This window comes from Olea europaea, unplaced genomic scaffold (assembly GCF_002742605.1).
Source record: "Olea europaea var. sylvestris unplaced genomic scaffold, O_europaea_v1 scaffold630, whole genome shotgun sequence".
NCBI classification, from domain to species: domain Eukaryota; kingdom Viridiplantae; phylum Streptophyta; class Magnoliopsida; order Lamiales; family Oleaceae; genus Olea; species Olea europaea.
The window spans coordinates 306751-320855 of record NW_019264661.1 but is presented as its reverse complement, the minus strand read 5'-3'; positions in this window follow the sequence as shown (position 1 = coordinate 320855).

Here is a 14105-nt window from a genome sequence, read left to right as displayed (position 1 = left end):
TTTACACACTTATTTAGGTCACAAACATGACTTAGACATGGACAAAGTAGTTGAATTATGACTTAATCTTGTTAAATTCATGCTATGTAGGTGTTTCTATGGAAAAGATGGAATTCAGAAGAAAAGAGCCGAAAAAGGACCAAACGGAACAAAGCGATAGTTCGAGGACCAAGTTGCAAATAATCCATAGATGAGACGGGAAATGGAATGAAGAATCAAGAGTGTTAAAGGTCAATTGAATGAGGAAAGGAGTCAAGATGTGAAATATGGTCGAAGTATTATCAAGTATCAAATTTCAGGCGAAAAAGTTATGCTCGTGATTTTGAGTCTCTACTTGAGATCCATTTTTGGCATAGTAAACATCAAAATTTGAGGAAGCCTATTTCTATCAAAAGTGTATATCTTTGAGTTTTCTTCCCAATGCTTGAATCACTTCAATCGAAGATCGGGAGAGAAAGTTATGACCAAAATACTGAAAGCTGTCCGAAGGAAAATTTTTATAACCATGCGGCCGCATGGTTATAATTCCTTGCGGCCGCACAGGGTCTAGAAGGGTTTCAATTGAGCTGACAAATTGAACCATGCGGCCGCATGGCCTTATTTTAGGAAAAAAATCTAACTTCCCATTTTTAATTGAAACTCTTTCGGGGCTCCGTAAAGACATGATATAAAAGCCAAAATTCATCAAAATTAGGGTAGAACGTCCAGGGAGAAGAAGAATACAACTTTTGGAGGCAAGGAACACGAACTTGAAGCCGATTTCACAAGCATTCAAATGGGTTTTCAAGGTTTTATTCAAGATTTCAGATTTCAAGAACTTTCATACGGGTGCTCTTCCTTCTATTTATTAATTTCGTTTTGTTTTCTGTAATTATGAATCTTCTAGGCTAGGGTTTTAATTACTAGGTGATCGATGAACCGTTGTTTGTTATTTTAATTCTATATTTCATGAACTTGATATAAAGATTCGTTGGATAATTTGATTGATTTACATGCATTAATTTTCTTCCGCAATTAGTGGTCAATGATTGTGTGAGTATTGATGACTTGTTTCTTATATTCGAGAGAAGTGGAATAGGTTCGATAAGGTGTAAATTAACATAGGGTCCGATAGGGGATAAAGATATACCCCTATACTTTATGTAATTCTTAAATTGTTCACAAAATTACATGAATTCTTGTATGTTTGCATCATCCATAGAGATATAGGCTGGTGGTGTGCAAGAATAGGTCTAATATATATCGAGAGAGTATATTGGATAGAATTAGAAACATTGAATTGGCAGATTTTCATCGAATCATTAATTTTATGAAATTAGTGTTTTTATAACTTCAATTGGGGATTCGTGATCCTAGTGACTTTAATTTGATTCATTTTAATAAATTAGCTTTTAAACATGCTTAATTTCATTTACTTGAGTGTTTAAGTCGTTTAATTAGAGAAATTTCGAAATTAGGGTTTTCAATTGAAATTAGGGTTTTTAGTCGAAATTAGGGTTTTTAATTGAAATTAGGGCTTTTTGCACTTAGATCACATTTTCACTCAATTAGATTCGGTTAAGGCTAGATTAAATAGAATTGAACTACTCAATCTCTGAGGGACGATATTCGGATTTTTAAAAATCCACTTTATTACTTGTTACGAACCATACGCTTGCGGTAATTTTAAATCAAAAGAATTATTTCGTGAACAAGTTTTTGGCGCCGTTGCCGGGGATTGAGTATTCGTTTAATTTTATTCAATTTAGCACTAATTCGAATATTTTTATTTTATTTATTTATTTATTTATTTTTAATTTATTTTAGTTCATTTTATTTTATTGCTATTTAGTTTTATTGCATAAGTGCAGATTTTAGTTACTTTAGTCTTTAAATTGAATTCTATTGCAGAAGTGCATGTCAAGATCTGCTGAAGGAGATCTTCTTCCAGCCGACCCAGAGATTGAACGAAGCTTTAGAAGAAGGCAGAGAGAAAACAGAGCAGCGAGAAATCAGATGGAGAACGTACAACACAATCCTGTTGTACAAGCCAATGAAAGAGGGGAAGAAGACGAAGGAAACATGCTCGTTGGAGAGTTCATGACCCCTTAAATCATTCAAAGCCAGTCCAGCATTGTGTATCCACCGTTCGAGCAGCCAAATTTCCAGTTGAAGACAAATGTGATACAACTGTTCCAGAACGGACATCAGTTTTATGGAAGAATTGAAGAGAATCCGCACACGCACGTCTCGCACTTCTTAGAGATGTGCCAGCACTTCAGATATCAAGGAATCTCTGACGACGCCGTAAGATTAAGACTGTTTCCACATACTTTGCGGGACAAGGCGATTGAATGGCTTGATTCTCAGCCGATAGCCAGTATTACTACTTGGAATGACCTAGCTCAAAAGTTCTGTACTAAGTTCTTTCCACCGGCCAAGATTGCAAAGCTAAAGCACGACATATCTATCTTCAGGCAAGGTGAATCTGAGAATTTTGATGAGGCTTGGAACGATTCAAAAATCTACTAAGGAAGTGTCTGCACCACGGGATTAGCAAGGGACTTTAGGTCCAATATTTCTATGCAGGGCTACTTCCAGCTTTCAAGAGCATGGTCGACCCTTCAACTAATGGATCATTTTCCACAAAAACAATTGATGAAGCATTGAAGTTATATGAGACAATGGCTACAACCTCAGCAATGTGGACCATGGAACGAGCAGTACCAAAGAAGACACCAGGAGTTTATGAAGTGGATGTGTATTCAGCGTTATCTGCCAAGATTGACTCCTTATTTCACAAGGTGGAAAATATTACCCAGTCAGCTAATGCAGCGCAGACAAAGAAGGCAAATTGTGAAGAATGTGGAACTGAGCATGTGACAGCAGAATGTCCAATTTTGACACAAGGAAAAGAGCAAGCGGATTTTGCTCAATGGGGACAACGTCAGCAGAATAATGTGTATGGAGAGACCTTCAACCCAAGCTAGAAAAAGCACCCCAACTTTTCTTGGAGCAACCAAAATCAGAACAGGCCACAAGGGCAATACCAACAGCAAGAGAAGAAGCCTCGATTGGAAGAAATGTTCGGAAAATTCATGGAACAGACCAACCAATATATGGAGGCGAACAACCAATTCATGAAGAAGACAGAAACTACTCTTCAGGACCAGAATGCAGCCATTAAGAATTTGAAAACTCAGATGAGAAAAATTGCAGTTGCATTAACAGGTAGAACACCAGGCAGCCTGCCAAGTAACAGAGAAGTTAATCCGAAAGAGCATACAAAGACTATAACAACGAGAAGTGGAGTGGAATTGCCTGAGAGACAAGTGAATAATCCCGTGGCAAACAGAGAAGAGGTGTCTCCTGAAGTAGAAGAGAATTTGGAGCAAGAAAAACAGACAGAAGAGCCAACACCAAGAGCAAATAAAGAAAACTCAAGGGATAAAGAAACTGTAGCTATGAACCCCTATGAGCCACCCATACCATTCCCACAGAGGCTGAAGAAGCAAAAGATGGAACAACAATACAAGAAGTTTCTCGAGGTCTTCAAAAAGCTCCATATCAACATCCCATTCGCTGAAGCACTAGTTCAGATGCCTAGCTATGCAAAATTCCTGAAAGACATCCTATCAAACAAAAGGAAGCTAGGAGATCATGAGACAGTTATGCTAACAGAGGAGTGCAGTGCCAGGATTCAGAGAAAGCTCCCACCAAAATTGAAAGATCCAGGGAGTTTCACTGTCCCTTGTACCATTGGTGAATTTTATTTTGATAAAGCTTTATGTGATCTTGGTGCAAGTATTAACTTAATGCCATTGTCTGTTTTCAGGAAATTAGGATTGGGAGAAGCTAAAGCTACCGCGGTGACCTTACAGCTGGCTGACAGATCATTAACACATCCACGAGGAATAATTGAAGACGCGTTGGTTAAAGTGGAGAAGTTCATATTCCCAGCAGACTTTCTGATTCTGGATATGGAAGAAGATAAAGATGTTCCTTTAATACTGGGCAGACCATTCTTAGCCACAGGCAGAGCTTTGATCGATGTTCAGAATGGGCAGTTGATAATGAGATTGGGAGAAGAACAGGTTTCATTCAATGTCTTCAAGGCCATGAAACTGCCAATAGAGACTGACAGATGTTTCAGGGTGGACATGATTGATAAAATGATTGAAGAATCATTTACACTGCAAAACCCATCAGATACATTGGAGGCCTGCATTGCATATTCTAAATCCACGAATTCTGATTCTGAAGACATAGAAATGTGTGCAAGATTTTTGGAGTCTAACCCACCTTACACGCGAAAATGATACTTTGAGGAGCTTGGGACAGGGCCAGAGAAATCACAGCCATCTATTCTGAAGCCACCAAAGTTGGAACTTAAGCAGCTGCCCCCACACTTAAGATATGCATATTTGGGGGAGTCCAATACACTTCCAGTTATAATTTCAAACATGGTTAGTGGAGTGGAGGAGGAAAAACTTATTAGGGTGCTTCGAGATAACAAGTAAGCAATTGGGTGGACCATATCCGATATCAAAGGGATCAGCCCTTCCTTATGTATGCATAAAATTCTCATGGAGGAGAATTTTCGACCAACAGTTGAAAGTCAAAGAAGGCTAAACCCAAACATGAAGGAGATAGTAAGAGCAGAGGTGATCAAACTTCTGGATGCTGGAATAATCTACCCGATATCAGATAGTAAATGGACTAGTCCAGTGCAAGTTGTGCCCAAGAAAGGAGGAATTACAGTGGTTCAGAATGAAAAGAATGAGTTGATTCCGACAAGGACGGTAATAGGGTGGAGAGTTTGTATTGATTACCGCAAACTAAATATCGCTACAAGGAAAGATCATTTCCCTCTTCCGTTTATAGATCAGATGTTGGAGAGGTTGGCAGGCCATTCCCACTACTGCTTTCTGGATGGGTATTCAGGTTATAATCAAATACCAGTGGCACCAGATGATCAAGGGAAGACCACCTTCACATGCCCCTATGGTACCTTTGCATACCGAAGAATGCCATTTGGATTTTGCAACGCTCCTGCCACATTTCAACAATGCATGATGGCAATTTTCTCAGATATGTTAGAGAAATTCATTGAAATCTTTATGGATGACTTCCCGGTCTTTGGGACCTCATTTGATGAGTGTTTGGATCACTTAAATTTGGTTTTGCAAAGATGCAGAGAAACGAACTTAGTATTAAACTGGGAGAAATGTCATTTCATGGTTCAAGAGGGAATAGTCTTGGGACATAGAGTATCGGCAAAGGGGATGGAGGTGGATAAGGTGAAAATTCAAGTTATTGAGAAATTACCACCACCTACATCAGTAAAAGGAGTTCGAAGTTTCCTTGGGCATGCAGGGTTTTACAAGAGGTTTATAAAGGACATCTCCAAAATCACCAAACCTCTGTCCAACTTGTTAATGAAAGAGGTATCTTTTGAGTTTGATGAGGAATGTTTGATAGCGTTCAATACTTTGAAGGAAAAACTCACAACAGCGCCTGTGATTGTGTCACCTGATTAGAGTTTGCCCTTTGAGCTAATGTGTGATGCAAGTGATCATGCAGTTGGTGCGGTATTGGAACAAAGAAAGAATAAAATCTTTCATGCGATATACTATGCAAGTAGAACTTTGAACGACACCGAAATCAACTATGCGACGACCGAGAAGGAATTGCTAGCTGTGGTTTATGCATTCGACAAGTTCAGATCGTATCTTGTTGGGTCTAAGGTTATCGTCTACACAGATCATGCCGCTCTAAAGTATCTTATGACAAAGAAGAATGCTAAGCCGAGATTGATCCGTTAGATATTGTTGTTGCAAGAGTTCGATATTGAGATCAAGGATAAGAAGGGCAATGAAAATGTGGTAGCCGACCACCTATCAAGATTGGAACGGGATGAACCTGAGATGTCAGTGGACATCAATGAAATCTTTCCAGATGAGCAAATTTTTGGAGTAGAAATAGTCCCATGGTACGCTAATATCGTTAACTACCTTGCTAAGTCCATCCCGCCACCAGACTATTCTAGCCATCAAAGAAAGAAGTTCTTCGCAGAGCTGAAGTATTACTTTTGGAAGGATCCCATTCTCTACAGAAGAGGCACAGATCAGATAATCAAAAGATGTATTCCTGAAGATGAAGTACCTGAGATTCTAGAACATTGTCACTCTTCTGCATATGCTGGGCATTTTGGAGTTTCAAAGATACTACAAAGATACTACAGTCGGGTTTCTATTGGCCTACTTTATTCAGAAACACATTTGAGTATGTGAAGAGATGCGATAAATGTCAACGAACCGAAAATATCTCAAGAAGAAATGAGATGCCACTAAATTACATCTTGGAGGTTGAAATATTTGATGTATGGGGAATAGATTTCATGGGACCTTTTCCCCCGTCATACTCAAATCAATATATCTTGGTGGCCGTTGACTATGTCTCTAAGTGGGTGGAAGCTGTTGCACTGCCTACTAACGATGCGAAAGTGGTGATAGAGTTCTTGAAGAAGTACATATTTACAAGATATGGTACACCAAGCGCAATAATAAGTGATGGAGGCAAACACTTCATAAATCGTCAATTAGAGCAGCTGTTGAACAAATATGGGGTGAAACATAAAGTAGCAACTCCATATCATCCACAAACCAATGGGCAAGTTGAAGTTTCGAACAGGCAGTTAAAGAGAATACTGGAAGTTACAGTGAACTCATCCCGAAAAGATTGGTCTAAGAAGCTTGACGATGCACTGTGGGCTTACAGAATAGCATTTAAGACACCAATAGGAATGTCTCCATACCACCTGATTTTTGGAAAAGCGTGTCATCTACCATTGGAGTTGGAGCATCGAGCATATTGGGCTATGAAACAGTTAAATATGGATCTTAAGGCTGCTAGTGAAAAACGACTGCTACAACTTAATGAATTGGATGAAATGAGAATGGAAGCTTACGAGAACTCAAAATTGATCAAAGAGCGCACCAAAAGATGGCACGATTTAAACATTCAGAGGTGAGAGTTTGAAGTTGGGCAGAAAGTGTTATTGTACAATTCTAGACTCAAACTCTTCCGAGGAAAGCTAAGAACAAGGTGGTCGGGTCCCTATACCATAACTAAGGTGATACAATATGGGGTTATTGAAGTGAGTCACGAGACCAAAGGCACTTTCATCGTCAATGGGCAAAGACTAAAATACTATTGGGGCTGTAATTTCCCTAAGCAGAAGTCCACCGTACAACTCAACAACCTAACATGAAGAAGATGCAGGAAAGTCGAGCTATCGACTATAAACTAGCGTTGGGTGGGAGGCAACCCACTGTATCCTTCAATTTATTTATTGCATTTATTTTGGAATTTGTTTACATTTCGTATGTTTTATTAGGTCATCGATTATTCACGCATGATAGTCTAGGCACTACACGTTTATAGTTGCATGAGTCGAGGTTAAAGATAATGTTTTGGGTGTTTGAGTGTGAAGTAAAGAATTTCGGGGTTCAAAGTCGTTAGTTTTATTTTTCAAGATTTTTTAAAAAAAAAAATATTTTTCGAATATGTAGAGTCGAGTCAATTTTGAATTTGAAAACCAATGTAGAGAGATTTTTTTTTTAAAATTCATGGTGTGTTGGGGGTTAAAATTATAAGTTCAAAAAAATTTGGATTTTTGTCCATGCGGCCACATGGATAAGGGGTCCATGCGACCCGAGCCACATTTGGGGATTTTCAATCATGCGGCCGCATGGAGCAAAAGTGACGGGTTTTAAACCCGTCACTTGCTAAACCAACCCATTCCCTCCCCCCAATTTCACTCCCACACGATTTCCCCCTCCCAAATCCCCTTTCACTCACAACATCAATCACCACCACTCTTGCACATCTTCACCGTAACCCCAAATTACTCCAAACATTGGCATACATTATCAAGAATTTTGAAGTATTCTCTCCAAGTTCATCTCCAAGGTAAGAAATTTACTTTCTATGCAAAGTATGATGAAGTTTTTCTTTGATGTATTGCCATTTTCGAATTGGGTAAGTTGTACATTGTGATTGCATTGCGAATTGTGGACTAGCCCTAAGTGTAAATCAAAAGCAAAGTGAAGGAAATTTCAAATGCACACAATGTGTTCGATTAAATGTCAATGAGACATGATTCTAAATTTTGAACTTTTCATTTGTGTGATGATTTACATTGTTAATGTGAGGCATACTTGACGAAAAATCTCATGAAATTTCATTGGAAAACGTTAGCCTCATATATATGTGCACATAACTACACAAATTGCTATGCCATGTCAACTCACGTCACTAATTTCGTCCATGTATTTTCGTAACCAAACGACCTTCGATGATAGTGAAATTTAGATATATGCTAGACTACTATGAGTACTTTCATATGCCCGGACCTTGTCCGGGGAAATTTCAAAATTTCTCGATGATGCTCAGGGCCGAAGTTGGTCACTTGATCATGGGTCGGATTTTCAAAAAAATGCATGTTAGAGTCATAATTTTGAGTTTTTCTCATTAATGCAATATTGATGTTACATTGACTTCCATGCGTTGAATATTGCACATATTTTGAAGAAAGTTTGGGGGATTTGTGCTTGACATTGATATTCTTCATCGATTATTTATTTCACGTACTTGATACACTTCGTTCCTTATTTGTGTAGGATGCCGCCGAAGAGAACATCAAAAGGTAAAGAAAAAGTTGGTTCCTCCTCCGGCACAACCCGCACCAGAGAGCTAGTAGGAGGTGTGCGAAGATTCTATGATGCCGAAACGTTAGCTCGATATGAGAACATAATACGCCATTGGGGCATGATACCAGAGAGATAGGTCCGGTTAGAGGATTTCCGTGGTTTTGAGTTACCAAATCTGATACAAATTTGTGGATGGGAGAAGATTGTAGAAAAGCCACACCCAGTTTATGAAAGTTTAGTCCGTGAATTTTATGCAAACTTCAATAGTGAAATTGAGACTCCGGGTTTTGAACACTTACACCAGACATGGGTGCGAGGTAAGTGGATAATGTTCTCCCCAGCCGTCATTCATGACTTCTACAATCTTAATTTGGACAATGTGGTCCCGATTCCCACTCAATTCAATTGGAATGAAGTGGCGGAGGTTCTCTTGGGAAGAGAGAATGCTTGGCCCCTACCCACTGCAGAGTGGCATCAAATTGAGCTTACTCTCTCCATAGCCATCCTTTGGGTCTTCATGTGCCATAACATCGAACCCACATCGCATAGGACAACTTTCACGGATCAAACTGCTGGGTTCATATATCATTTAGTCCGGGGATGCAAAGTTGATTTGGCTACTCTTGTTTTTGACCAGATACACAATTTGGGAACCTAGGGGAATAGGCGATCTTCGATGATTTTCCCTAGTCTGATTAGCGGGATATGTCTTGCTGCCGGTGTTACAGTTGAGGTAGGGGAGATGCCTGAGAAATCAAGCCCATTGATAAAGCTCACCACATTTGAAGCTCAGGAACGAGCTAGGGTAAGGAAGAGAGAACAAAAAAGACTTGAGCAGCAAAGACAAAATGCACAAGAAGAAGGACAAGCTGCTGAAAATTTACACTTACCACAAGCCCCGCCACAACCAGTTGAGATGGATTCGCAGCTACTTTGACAGATATTTGCCACAACCACTAGAACTAGCAGAGACATACAAAACCTCCAGCAGAGGTTCGATACAATGACCACCAGTGTTGAAAAAATGCAGAGAGATCTCTACTCCTCCCGAGACTACACAAGAGGTGCTTTGAATGAAGCCACAGCTACGAGAAGGGAAGTAGAGAATATGAATGGTAGGTTGAACATGTACGCTGGGAGAATGGATGGCATACTGTGGTGTGTGAACGAGACTTGGGATCGCTTGGGAAATATGGAAAGTACTCTTCATGCCATTCAGGCCAAGCAAGCACAGCAGTCCGAGTTGCTGAGACATGTCCTATCTCGCCTCGCACCTCCTCCTAAAGATGATGTTGCAGGTCCCAGCTTCACATCACAACCATCGCATTGATCAAGGGAGTTTTGTTAATCTCTTATTGCCAACTTGTGTCCATGTTTTAAATTCTGCCATTTTAACTTTACATTTTACATTGAGGACAATATATTGTATAAGTTTGGGGGATGGTAGCATAATTTCAAACAAATATTCGGCATGTAATTATTTCGCATATTTATAATCCATCGTTAAGTTTGACAAATTTTTGCATGATGCATGCTTGATGAGTGAATTTTTATGAACGTTTGCATGCTTGTGTGGGTTTGGTAGCCTTGCCGGCTATGATGCGATTATTGGATATGTATAAGCTAGAAACTGTGGATTTAGTGAAGAATGTAATTTGCTAATACTTGTTGATGCACTGCTTGACACTCTTTTGCACGCCACTCATGTCACGTGTTAAGTTATTGATTGGAATTTTAGAATAAATTAGGAGAAATCTAGAATAACCCTCTATAACATTAACCCGTAATATCACTTTAAGATAGTTTGGAGATGATTGAGCCATTGTAAGAAAACATGGAGATAAGTGGGGGCTCCGTGCATGAAATTATAATGTGTGGATTGTTTAAACCTGGAAGGTGAGAAATAAGTGAAAGCTTTAAGTGAGGATGGTTTTAGAAGTCAAATGTCTAGAAAAACAAAGAAGGGGCATAAAGTAAAAACTAGAAAATTATCACTTCTCTCAAAAAGCCTTTATGACTCGAGCAAGTAAGTCTGTAAGGGTTTAAAACCTGATGCCCTAAAACCAACTGGTTTGGGAGTCATCGGCCTAAAACTCGTTACATGGGTCATATAGAAAGCAAGAAAAAAGGAGAGTTGATAAAAAGTCATCTTGTCGAGCCTTTATAACTCGAGTGAATAAGACTGCAAGGGTTTAAAACTCGATGCCCTAAAGCCAACTGGTTTGGGTGTCATCGCCTAAAGCTCGTTACATGGATTACATAGAAAGTAAATGAGAAGATGACACACACAAAAAAAACTTCAAAATAAAAACCCTCGTTGGACATTTGGTTGATAGAACTATAACCTCAATGCGAAGCAAGTAGCTTAGTTTAATCCTAAAGGTTGAAGCAATCAAAAATAAGGAGAGTCTCTACTTGTTGATATGTGAACGTGTAATGGTAAAATCTATCCAAACTAAGAGAGGGTAAGGATTAGAATTGTTTAAACTCCTAACCTTAGAATACACCTCGGAGAAATTGTGTGAAAAGAATATATTTGGGGATTGTGTATCTCTCGAGTGACGTAAGGATAAATTTGACCACTATGGGTCTGGGATAAACTAATCATAAGCTTAATATGTTGTCATGAGTTCACACACACACGTTGAGTATTGCATTTGATGAGTAAAGGTTGATTCAATTCTCGCACTCTTGATATTGTTTCTATTATTATTACTAAGTCCAGTCCTGAGACACGGCAAGCTATTAAGCCATGTTTGTTTAGCATTAAGTCACTACATTGTTTGAGGACAAACAATAGTTTAAGTTTGGGGGATTTGATAAGTGTATTTTTACACACTTATTTAGCTCACAAACATGATTTAAACATAGACAAAATAGTTGAATTATGACTTAATCTTGTAAAATTCATGCTATGTAGGTATTTCTATGGAAAAAATGGAATTCAGAAGAAAAGAGCCGAAAAAAGGACCGAAACGGAACAAAGCGATAGTTCGAGGACCAAGTTGCAAATAATTCATAGATGAGACGGGAAATGGAATAAAGATTCAAGAGTGTTAAAGGTCAATCGGATGAGGAAAGGAGTCAAGAGGTGAAATATGGTCGAAGTATTATCAAGTATCAAATTTCAGGCGAAAAAGTTATGCTCGTAATTTTGAGTCTCTACTTGAGATCCATTTTTGGCATAGTAAACATCAGAATTTGAGGAAGCCTATTTCCATCAAAAGTGTATATCTTTGAGTTTTCTTCCCAATGTTTGAATCACTTCAATTGAAGATCGGGAGAGAAAGTTATGACCAAAATACTGAAAGCTGTCCGGAGAAAAAATTTTATAACCATGCGGCCGCATGGTTATAATTCCTTGCGGCCGCACAGGGTCTAGCAGGGTTTCAATTGAGCTGAAAAATTGAACCATGCGGCCGCATGGCCTTATTTTAGGAAAAAAATTTGACTTCCTATTTTTAATTGAAACTCTTTCGGGGCTCCGTAAAGACATGATATAAAAGCCAAAATTCATCAAAATTAGGGTAGAACGTCTAGGGAGAAGAAGAATACAATTTTTGGAGGCAAGGAACACGAACTTGAAGCCGATTTCACAAGGATTCAAAGGGGTTTTCAAGGTTTTATTTAAGATTTCAGATTTCAAGAACTTTCACACGGGTGCTCTTCCTTCTATTCATTAATTTCGTTTTGTTTTCTGTAATTATGAATCTTCTAGGCTAGGGTTTTAATTACTAGGTGATCGATGAACCGTTGTTTGTTATTTTAATTCTATATTTCATGAACTTGATATAAAGATTCGTTGGATAATTTGATTAATTTACATGCATTAATTTTCTTCCGCAATTAGTGGTCAATGATTGTGTGAGTATTGATGACTTGTTTCTTATATTCGAGAGAAGTGGAATAGGTTCGATAAGGTGTAAATTAACATAGAGTCCGATAGGGGATAAAGATATACCCCTATACTTTATGTAATTCTTAAATTGTTCACAAAACTACATGAATTCTTGTATGTTTGCATCATCCATAAAGATATAGGCTGGTGGTGTGCAAGAATAGGTCTAATATATATCGAGAGAGTATATTGGATAGAATTAGGAACATTGAATTGGCAAATTTTCATCGAATCATTAATTTTATGAAATTAGGGTTTTTATAACTTCAATTGGGGATTCGTGATCCTAGTGACTTTAATTTGATTCATTTTAATAAATTAGCTTTTAAACTTGCTTAATTTCATTTACTTGAGTGTTTAAATCGTTTAATTAGAGAAATTTCGAAATTAGGGTTTTCAATTGAAATTGGGGTTTTTAGTCGAAATTAGGGTTTTCAATTGAAATTAGGGCTTTTTGCATTTAGACCATATTTCCATTCAATTAGATTCGGTTAAGGCTAGATTATATAGAATTGAACTACTCAATCTCTGAGAGACGATATTCGGACTTTTAAAATCCACTTTATTACTTGTTACGAACCGTACACTTGCGGTAGTTTTAAATCGAAAGAATAATTTCGTGAACAATAAATAACTAACGGCTCGCAAACGCGGCGGGCTTTTTTCATTTCTTTTTCCAACTTAGTCTTCCATTTAATTGCACACAAGGCCCTCAACTTTGATCGTGTGCAATCTGGTCCTCAGATTTTGACTTTTCTTTAAATCACGCCACTTCCAAAAATTGCAACCTTAGGTCCCAAAATTTCATCACTTTGGTCCCCCCAACTTCATATTTTTGTACGCTTTTACTCCCTTTTCACTCTCTTTTGCCTTGTTTTTTTCCTTGGGTGATTTTTAATATGCGAATGCAAATATTACCTAATTGTGAGTAGAATTTCATTTATTTTATCAATAATAAACATATTTAGATATTAAATAAGTGTGTATAAATACACTTATCAATACTCGGTACGATATGAAAAATCGTGGTGCAATTCCGAATAAAAATATTTAAATACATGTGTCAAAAATATCGTACCGTCATCATATCTTTAGAAATCGGTAAGAGCTCAATAAACATCATATCTTTGGTGCTGGATTAACATACATATCATATCATATCATTAAACTTTCATAAAGATAATAATTTAACATGAAATAAATAATTTAAACGGGATAAAGCCACGGCACCTCGTTACCTTACCTTGTTAGGTTGCTGTAATTTTTTATTTTTATTTTTTTTGAAGACCAAACTAAAAGAATCGCGTTCACTTAATTCTTTCTACATCTGCCTTGTTGTTGCATATACATACAATGTAGAAATTTTATTGCTTTCATAAGTTATATTATATTATATGATAAAACTCTATATAAAGTGGGATAAGAACATTGGATTTGTGTAAAAGATGGCATGTTTCAAGCACACTTCTCTATCATCTAAAATTGAAATATTCTCCAATTGTATTATGGGACAC